The sequence below is a fragment of the Leuciscus leuciscus genome, assembly GCF_965113295.1.
Source record: "Leuciscus leuciscus genome assembly, chromosome: 21".
In the NCBI taxonomy this organism is placed as follows: domain Eukaryota; kingdom Metazoa; phylum Chordata; class Actinopteri; order Cypriniformes; family Leuciscidae; genus Leuciscus; species Leuciscus leuciscus.
In genome coordinates, this window is record NC_138745.1 from 15,105,271 (window position 1) to 15,114,276 (window position 9,006).

The 9,006-nt window shown below is 40.0% G+C and overlaps 1 long non-coding RNA gene across 1 annotated transcript; it reads right to left on the bottom strand.

Annotated features, from left to right (window-relative positions):
* Nucleotides 1-7,032: 7,032 nt before the first annotated feature.
* On the bottom strand, nt 7,033-8,344 carry LOC309485917. The gene is made up of 3 exons (XR_014201335.1): nt 7,943-8,344; nt 7,712-7,801; nt 7,033-7,520 (listed from the first exon to the last, which is right to left on the bottom strand). It is a non-coding gene; the product is annotated as an uncharacterized lncRNA (long non-coding RNA).
* Nucleotides 8,345-9,006: the final 662 nt, after the last annotated feature.

The window sequence follows — 9,006 nt, forward strand, 5'->3', positions numbered from 1 at the left end:
AGAGAAAATTGCTGGAAAAGCTGAAACTGTTTCCACCTTGCACTTGTCATACCTGACTATAAATTTAATGCTGAAGTCCCAGTACTGGTTGGAACCAACACCCTTAACACATTGTTTAAATCTTGTGTTGCCAACGACAGCAATTATGCTGCTCCCAAAGACAAATTCCAACATGCACCCCTTTTGAAAACTCTCTTGCGCAGATACATCCTGGGACAAAGCAATGGTAAAGTGGGCCAAGTCAAACTACAGGGTCAGAAATGCGTCGCCATTCCAGTGGGTCAAAAGATGGTCCTGGATTGGTATGCTAGGAATTTGGCAACGATTGCTGATGCTCCTCTTGTAGTAGAGCCATCCACTCACTCCAGCCTCCCTGGTGGTCTGCTTTTGTGCAGTTATGTCCTGACCAGTCCCAGACGGACCTCATTTAAAGTCCCCATTATCCTCCAGAATGAAACTGCACATGAAATCACACTCCCAGCCAACTGTTGTTTAGCTGAGCTCTATGCTCCATCAGCTCTGTCCACACTAAGGAATACTTCAGCTAATGAGAAAAAGCCTAGCGTTGTGTCTTCCACTACTAAAGTCGTCTGCAATGCAGTATGTTCCACCAGTCCTGAAAATAAGATCACATTCGACTTCACAGACCATTCTCTTTCTGAAGAGTGGAAAGAAAGAAATACAACAAAGCTTAACTCCATTCCTGAAGTATTTGCAATGAGTGACCTTGACTATGGGCACACTTCAGCGGTCAAGCACAGAATTCGGCTTTCAGATCCAACTCCTTTTAAACAGAGAGTGAGGCCCATCCATCCAGATTATGAAGCTGTTAGGCTTCATCTCCAGGAGCTTAAAGATACAAACATAATCCGTGAGTCAGAAAGCCCTTTTGCTTCGCCAATAGTCATTGTGAAGAAGAAAAACGGTGCTATCCGCCTGTGCATAGACTACAGAAAACGAAACAATCAGACGATCAAAGATACTTACGCACTGCCTAACATTGAGGAAACGTTTTCTGCATTGACTGGATCCAAATGGTTTTCTGTCATGGATCTTAAGTCAGGTTACTATCAGGTGGAGGTTGAAGAGGAGGACTTACAAGACGGCATTCGTAACACCAATGGGATTCTGGGAATTTAATAGAATGCCACAGGGAGTGACAAATTCACCTATTACATTTCAACATGACATGGAAAAGTGCATGGGCACCTTGCATCTCAAAGAAGTCCTTGTCTTCCTCGACGATCTCATCGTTTTCTCGAAAAGCCTGGAGGAACACGAAGAACGCCTCATGAAAGTCCTGAACCAGCTGAAAGAGTTTGGCTTAAAACTATCTCCAAGCAAATGCCACTTTTTCATGAAGTCTGTGAAATACCTTGGACATATTGTTTCGGAGAAAGGCGTAGAAACAGATCCTGAGAAAATCTCTGCACTCACCACCTGGCCAAAGCCGACAAATATCAGTGAGCTGAAGTCCTTTTTGGGTTTCACTGGGTATTATCGGAGGTTTGTCAGAGACTACTCCAAAATTGCCAAACCATTAAATGCACTGACAGTTAGCTATTGTCCACCTCGAAGGAATGCAAAGGGTTTTAAGCCTGTCTCCAATGCTGATTTCAAGAAGCCTTTTGGTGGTAGATGGACGCCTGAGTGTGACACACCGCATTCCAGACACTGATTCAGAAGCTGACCACAGCCCCGGTGTTTGGATTTGCAAATCCAAAACTGCCGTACATCTTACATACAGATGCTAGTCTCCATGGTCTTGGTGCTGCCTTGTACCAGGAACAAGATGGTCACATGAGGGTGATTTAATTTGCCAGCAGAGGGTTGTCAAACTGTGAAAAACGTTATCCCACCCACAAGCTGGAATTTTTAGCCTTAAAGTGGGCAGTGATGGATACGTTTTACGACTATCTGTATGGGGCCGAGTTCACCATCATGACCGATAATAATCCCCTCACATATATATTGTCTACTTTCAACTTCAGCATCCAATACAGAGCTGGAAAGAAAAATCAAGATGCTGATGGTCTCTCCAGGCGACCACATGATCAGGTAGACACCGATAACAGTTCCTAGGTTGAAGATGACCGCATCAATCAGTTCATCTCCCGGTTTCTGAATGAAGAAAATAGGATTTCTTTTCCTAAGGAAGCAGTGGGAGCTATTTGTCAAAAGCATCAACTGTACGGACGCACTGTGGCAGACAAAGATGCCAATTTACCTGTTGCTCTGGAATGTCTTGCCATTGATGCTAATGCCATCCCAGTTGAATTCTCCCAAGCTGAATTTCTTCCTGGTTCCAGCACCCTTCCCAGGATGTCCCAACAGGATTGGGCAGCAGAGCAAGCAAATGATCCTGTCATAAGTAGAGTGACTCACCTCTTGAACACTGGCAACGTCTCTCTTACCGGGTCAGACAGCAAGAAAATCGAGAAGTCCAACTTGTGCTTCGACTGATTCACCAACTTCTAGTCCTCGATGGGGTCCTCTACAGGAAGTGTATGAACAGAGGAGAGCCCTTCTATCAGCTAGTTCTACCCCAGAAGTATAAGGAAGTGGTCTTAGAAGCTTTGCATGACTCAGTAGGTCATATGGGAGTGGAGCGGACTTTGGATTTAGTTCGTACGCGTTTCTATTGGCCAAGGATGTCTTTGGATGTCGAAACCAAGGTCAGTACCTGTGAGAGATGTATAAGAAGGAAGGCAAAAGCGGAAAAAGCATTTCCCCTTGTTGACATCGAGACCAGCCGACCTTTAGAACTGGTCTGCATGGACTGCCTTTATCTTGAGCCAGATGGTAAAGGTACTAAGAACATTTTAGTCATCACTGACCATTTTACAAAGTATGCTGTAGCAATTCCAACAATTTATCAAAAAGCAAGGACAGTTGCTAAAGCACTTTGGAGTAACTTCTTCATTCATTATGGGATACCAGAACGCCTGCACAGCGACCAAGGTCGAGATTTCGAATCTGCTGTGATCAAAGACCTTTGTCTTCTACTGGGTATAAAGAAGACTAGGACCACTCCTTACCACCCACGTGGAAATCCCGTGGAGCGGTTTAACCGAACTCTTCTCCAAATGCTCGGAACTCTTCAAGAAGAAGACAAGATCAAATAGCGTGATTTTGTGCAGCCTCTGGTACTTGCCTATAACTGTACGAAAAATGACACCACCGGTTTTTCTCCTTATCAGTTAATGTTCGGGAGACAGCCAAGCCTTCCTATAGATGAAGCCTTTGATATCAAGCCTGAAGGGGAAAAGAGAGTTAGTCATGCCGAGTACGTCAAAAAGCTTCAAGAGAGTCTGCAAGAAAGCTACAAGATTGCTGTTGAATACAGTAAGAAGACAGCTTTTCGCAATAAGCAACGATTATGACCTGAAGGTGAGAGAGTCCACTTTACAAGCTGGAGACCATGTTCTCGTTAAGAATGTTGGCATAAGAGGCAAGCACAAGATAGCTGACCGATGGGTCAAGACCATCTACCAAGTAGTCAAGCAAATAACTGATTCTCCAGTTTATGTTGTAAAGCCTCTTACTACTGATGGACCTGAAAGAACCCTCCATCGAGATTTACTCTTGCCCTGTGGTTTCTTAACCCCCACCAATTCCAGTGATGAAGACAACAGGATGGAGTGAAAGGAAAAAACGACTTGTTCTAGGGAATAACCAACAGTTCCAGAGGATGACGATGAACAAGTGTATGATAGTGATGGAGAACCAGATTTCTACTTTCCCCAAATAATGCAGGATAAGACATATCCTACCATAACAATTGTCAAGGACGTGCCTTACATACAAGAAGTGGAAGGAAGTTCATGCGAGACCACACTGAATCCAAATGCTCAACCATTTGAACCTTCTGGAGGTGTGGAAAGTCTTGATATTGAATTTGAGCATGTGCAATTTGATAGGGGAAACGCAGTGGAAGAATCAGAATCAGAATCAGAATCAGAATCAGAATCAGAATCAGAATCAGAAAGAGCTTTATTGCCAAGTGTGCTTGCACCCACAAGGAATTTTTCTTGGTACTGAAGCTTCCAGTGCACATATACAAATACAAATACAACAAGAAACATAGTAATACAAATTCTAAGAATAAAATATATAAAAAAAAAAAAAAAATAGTATAAAAAGTAAAAAAAGGGGTCACAGTTGGGTTTAGTCTGAATAAACATTTACAGATTATGAACATATTTACAGTATTTTGAGTAGTATGAATAATATAAATATAAATATCACCTGAGTTAGAGAATATTGCACTAGACAGTGGGAGTATTGCACTTGCAGGCATATGCCTTGGGGGGCATGTTAAGTGTTCAGAAGGGAAATGGCCTGTGGAAAGAAACTGTTCCTGTGCCTGGATGTTCTTGTGGCCAGTGATCTGTGTCGCCGTCCTGACGGTAACAGTTCAAACAGGGGGTGTCCAGGGTGAGTGGAGTCTGTGATGATTTTACCTGCTCTCTTCCTCACTCTGGAAGAGTACAGGTCCTGGAGGGTTGGCAGGGGGGCACCAATAATCCTCTCTGCTGACCGGACTGTCCGTTGTAGTCTCCTGATGTCCGATTTGGTAGCTGAACCAAACCAGACAGTGAACCAGAAGTAGCTTTATCTGAAGAGGGAGAAACAAACTTACCTGAGGACACCCTGGAAGAGAATGTGGGAAACTCACCTGTCAAGGAACTGGATTCCGAGGCCGTTGATGTCATCGATGATGAGTGTACTGAGGAGTTGATCAGGAATAGAACGGAACCTGTTGAGGGAAAAAGAGGTGAAATGAGGAAAGAGGACAACGACAGTGAAATACTGATTGAGGAGAATGTTGAAAGAAATGGAAATACCCCTGTGCAGGAAATACCAGAGCCGGAGTCCAGACGTTCTACCAGAATCAAGGAGCCACCTAACAGGCTAACTTACACATCATTAGGAAACCCCTTAGTGTTAGTCATGCAATCCCTGTTAAGTGGTTTAAACAAAGCCTTCACACAAGCCCTTGAGTCAGATGATTTCCCTGAGGTTAGGATACTGACCCCTGATAGATCAATGATTTTATAAGTACACTGCATGCAGAGACGCTTGCAGGTTCAGGAGGGGAGGATGTAACCCCTTTGAATTGTACATTCACATTATTTCTTTATTTTTAGTCCTAAAGTAAATTTATTTGTAACTACTTTTGAAACTCCTGTATCTTTGGTGCAGTATTAAGATTTACCACTAGAGGGCGGTTAACTCTGCGGTATGTTGAGTGAGTCGATTTATTTCAAATTCAGACGAAGAAGCCAGCTGAACATGCACGCACGAGGTTAGCATGAGATCGCATAAATGATTACATTTTTTATATGTTTCTTTGTTTCTATGTGAATATTCTTTTATAAAGAATGTTACTAATCGTTCAGGTTTCCGATTCATCCTGTTACTGAGGGAAAAGGAACAGTCAATACTTTTGAGTACTGTTTTTTCTTTTACGAGAACTCTGGTGAGTTTTGCTTGTTTATGCATTACTTTGACATTCAAATTGACATTCATCTTTCTCTATATATGTCCTAAAAACCAATCAGAGTTATATATGATGTTTAAGAATGTATTTTTGTATGTTTAGAAGGTCAAATTGGTATAGAGGTAATTAATTAGTGTATGACGTTAGTTTAACTGTTTTGGTTGAATGATTGCATCATCTATGAGTATGTTAATGCTAACAAATGAAAAAAGAGGTTTTACAACAAGATATGTTGCATATTTAAACACTATTATGTGTTTAATCGTGCTTATGTGCACTTGTGTTGTCACATGTTGTATTAACATTTGTACTCACGGACATTTTGTGCAGCTGATAGTAAATGTCGGTGTAGAAATGTTTGACATTCAGAAATGTTTGTGACTGCATTGTTTTGTGCAGATTGTTTTTTTTTGCATTCTGATTCTGTTTGAGTGATTCACCTTTGAACGGCGAGCCAGAACCTGATCTACGATTCAAAGGAATCATTGTGATTCAACAAGGATTCGAACTGAGAGCTAAGCACATACACACTGCCCGGGTAGAAAACACAAAAAGGCCTTTACACACATTGACATTTGAGTATCATACACACACACAAGGGATCCAGAAGGACTATTGAGACTTCATTTTATTTTATTTTATTTTATTTTATTTTATTTTATTTTATTTTATTCACATTCACATTCAACTTTGGTCTTCATACGAACCAATTTTTCTTGTTGGTTCATGGTGTTGAATGGAAACCAGACAATTGTGTATTCATGTACATTGTGAAAAATGGTTCACTCAAAGTTTTGAGTCTTTGCAATAAAATTGCCGGCTGTTAACTGCTTGAATTTAATTTGGCCCAAATTGTATGCTTTAAAATCCTCCTAGAGCCGAACCTAGGCTTTATTTAACCTCTGTTGGGTAAAATACACTTAACCCTCTGGGGTCTGAGGGATTTTCTGGGCCCTGGAGGTTGTTCTGACATGCTCTGACATTTGTGCTTTTTTAAGTTGTTTATAAACATGTTAATGGCAAAGGTGTAAATTCACTCTATATAGCACAAACAGGGCTACCATAATATGTGAAAAACATGCATTTATATGTTTGAATTTTTAAGAGAATAATGTTTATGCGTGGTTATTTGAAAAAATAAAAATGAAAGTTGCTGAAATAAGACCACAAAACACATACTAAATATGTGTCCACAAGACTCTTGACTAATGTATGTTGTCGCATCGAGTTCTGGCTTCAAAATGATGTGAAAAACATCCTGCCTAATTGTTTTCATAAAACAATACATTGATTTTAACTTTGTAAAACAGTTTTTTTGTCAGAAGAGGTTTATGCGTGGGAGGGGTAATGGCCCATCAATATTAATGAGATTCAGACCAGGGGTGTGACAGACACTCCCCCAATGTCTAATGGCCCATCAAGTGAGGCAGCCTGGACAAAGTAGAGGAGTTTTTCACCGTTTTATTGTAATTCCTCTTATGTGGAGGAACTAAATGTTATAAATTTGCAGGTATATCACAGTGCTTATGCCCAGTTGATGCGGGCTCTAAGCAAAATAAAGCAAAATAATGCAAAATGAGCAAAATAAACTAAAATAAAGGCAGATAGAATATAGTTACATGTCTTGGTGCCATTTTTGAAAACAGTTCCTGTTCAACTGAAGACACAAGTGAACATTACATGCCTGGCATTTCCAAGGTGTGTCCTGCCTTTTACCAAGCTGTCCTTTGCAAAGCACACAGATCTTGCGACCAACTGTGCAAATGTTCTTCTCAAATGTTCAGTTGACACTGCATTCTCAGAAAAAAACATTTTGAAGAGACTCAGAGGAGTGTGTGCATCAGCAGGACTCAGCTGTGGGCCAGGTTTCCGTGCAGGCAGGAATCTCAGAGTCTGTGGAACCATTTCAATGTCAGTCTCTGTTTTCCATGACAGAGTAGACTGCTTGTTGCTTGTCTGAATGTTTGTCTTGGCCCTCTTTGCAACAGGCGTCTGATGATCACCATCACCTTTATAGCTGTAAAACAAACAAAAAACTGTGAGCATGTTTATTACACAAAATATAACAACTGCATTTCAATCATTAAAAGTAACATTGGCCAGATGCAAAGCCATACAGACACATAATGTTTGTATGGACTATGTAAAACCAGAATATGTAAACAGAATTATACTAATATCTGAAAGAAAGGGAATAAGTGTACTTACTTTTCAGTTGTTCTCAAAACTGAACGACACCTGTCGTGTGCCCTCCCAGTGCGAGTTGCAGGTGAGGTTGAGAGTGATGCTACCACATTCCTATAAAAATAATAATATTAATATTAATAAAGGTTGAACAAAGTACTATGCCAGCACATGCATAACTGATGGACAGTCAGCATGTTGATAAAACAACATCAGGTCTAACATCTGTAAAATAGTGGGTAAATATGTACTTACTCTTTCTGATTTCTGTCTGTGTTGCTGCGTGCCCTCTTAGTGCGAGTTGCAGAACCTACATCATTCCTTTCAAAAAAAGTTGAAAACTATTATTATCATATATTTTAGAGTACTATTCCAGCACATGCATAACTGATGGGCATTAGCATGCTGATAAGATAACACAAAGAAAAAATATGTAACATTATCAACCAACCTCCAAAAATAAATAAAGTCATACAGGCTCATATTGTATTAAGTAGGCTATATAAACAAAATTGAACGAACATGGGTAAATATGTACTTACTCTTTCTGATGTTCGACTGTGTTGCTGCGCGCCCTCCGAGTTGCAGATGAAGGAGATGCAGCTACATTCCTTTTTTTTTTTAAGTTGAAAACTATTATAAATATTTCAAAGTATATTAGCCTACCATTCGTCTATATGAATAACTGATGCGAATAATTGTAGAAACGTGCTGTAGGCATATATTATGTGTCAATGGGCCATTACGGAGATAGCACAAAGCAAACATTAACACATTTGCAATTCATCAGCTGGGCATATTTACACATTTCAGCACATACACACATTTGCAATAGATATTTGCAAGCACTCTTCGTTGATGATAATGAGGCAGCATAAACACTAGTCAAAATATAATCTAAACATACATAATGTTTTCTAAATTAATTTCAAAATTCTAACTTTCATACAGGCCTATGATCTAAACATCGTTGTACATATTATACAGCAAGTCTAGGCTATGCTGTATAAAGTCTTCTGAAGGCACGCGCCGAAACGCGTTTGTGCAAATAAGTTTATTTATGCATGAAAAGCATAAAAGTTTAAATAGGCCTACTCAGTGCTCGAATTGAGTCAAGTCTTATGGGGGGTCCCCAAGTTTTTTTGGGCGGGGGGTTGGTTAGTCTCGCAATATACACTTTATACAAAATATACAATATATTTGATCATAATATGCATAAATATATACTATTTATTAAAAACGCTTGAATTCACATACATATATATATATATCTCTTCTTTTAAATTACTTACTTGAGTAATATGGATTTAGAGGGTGAC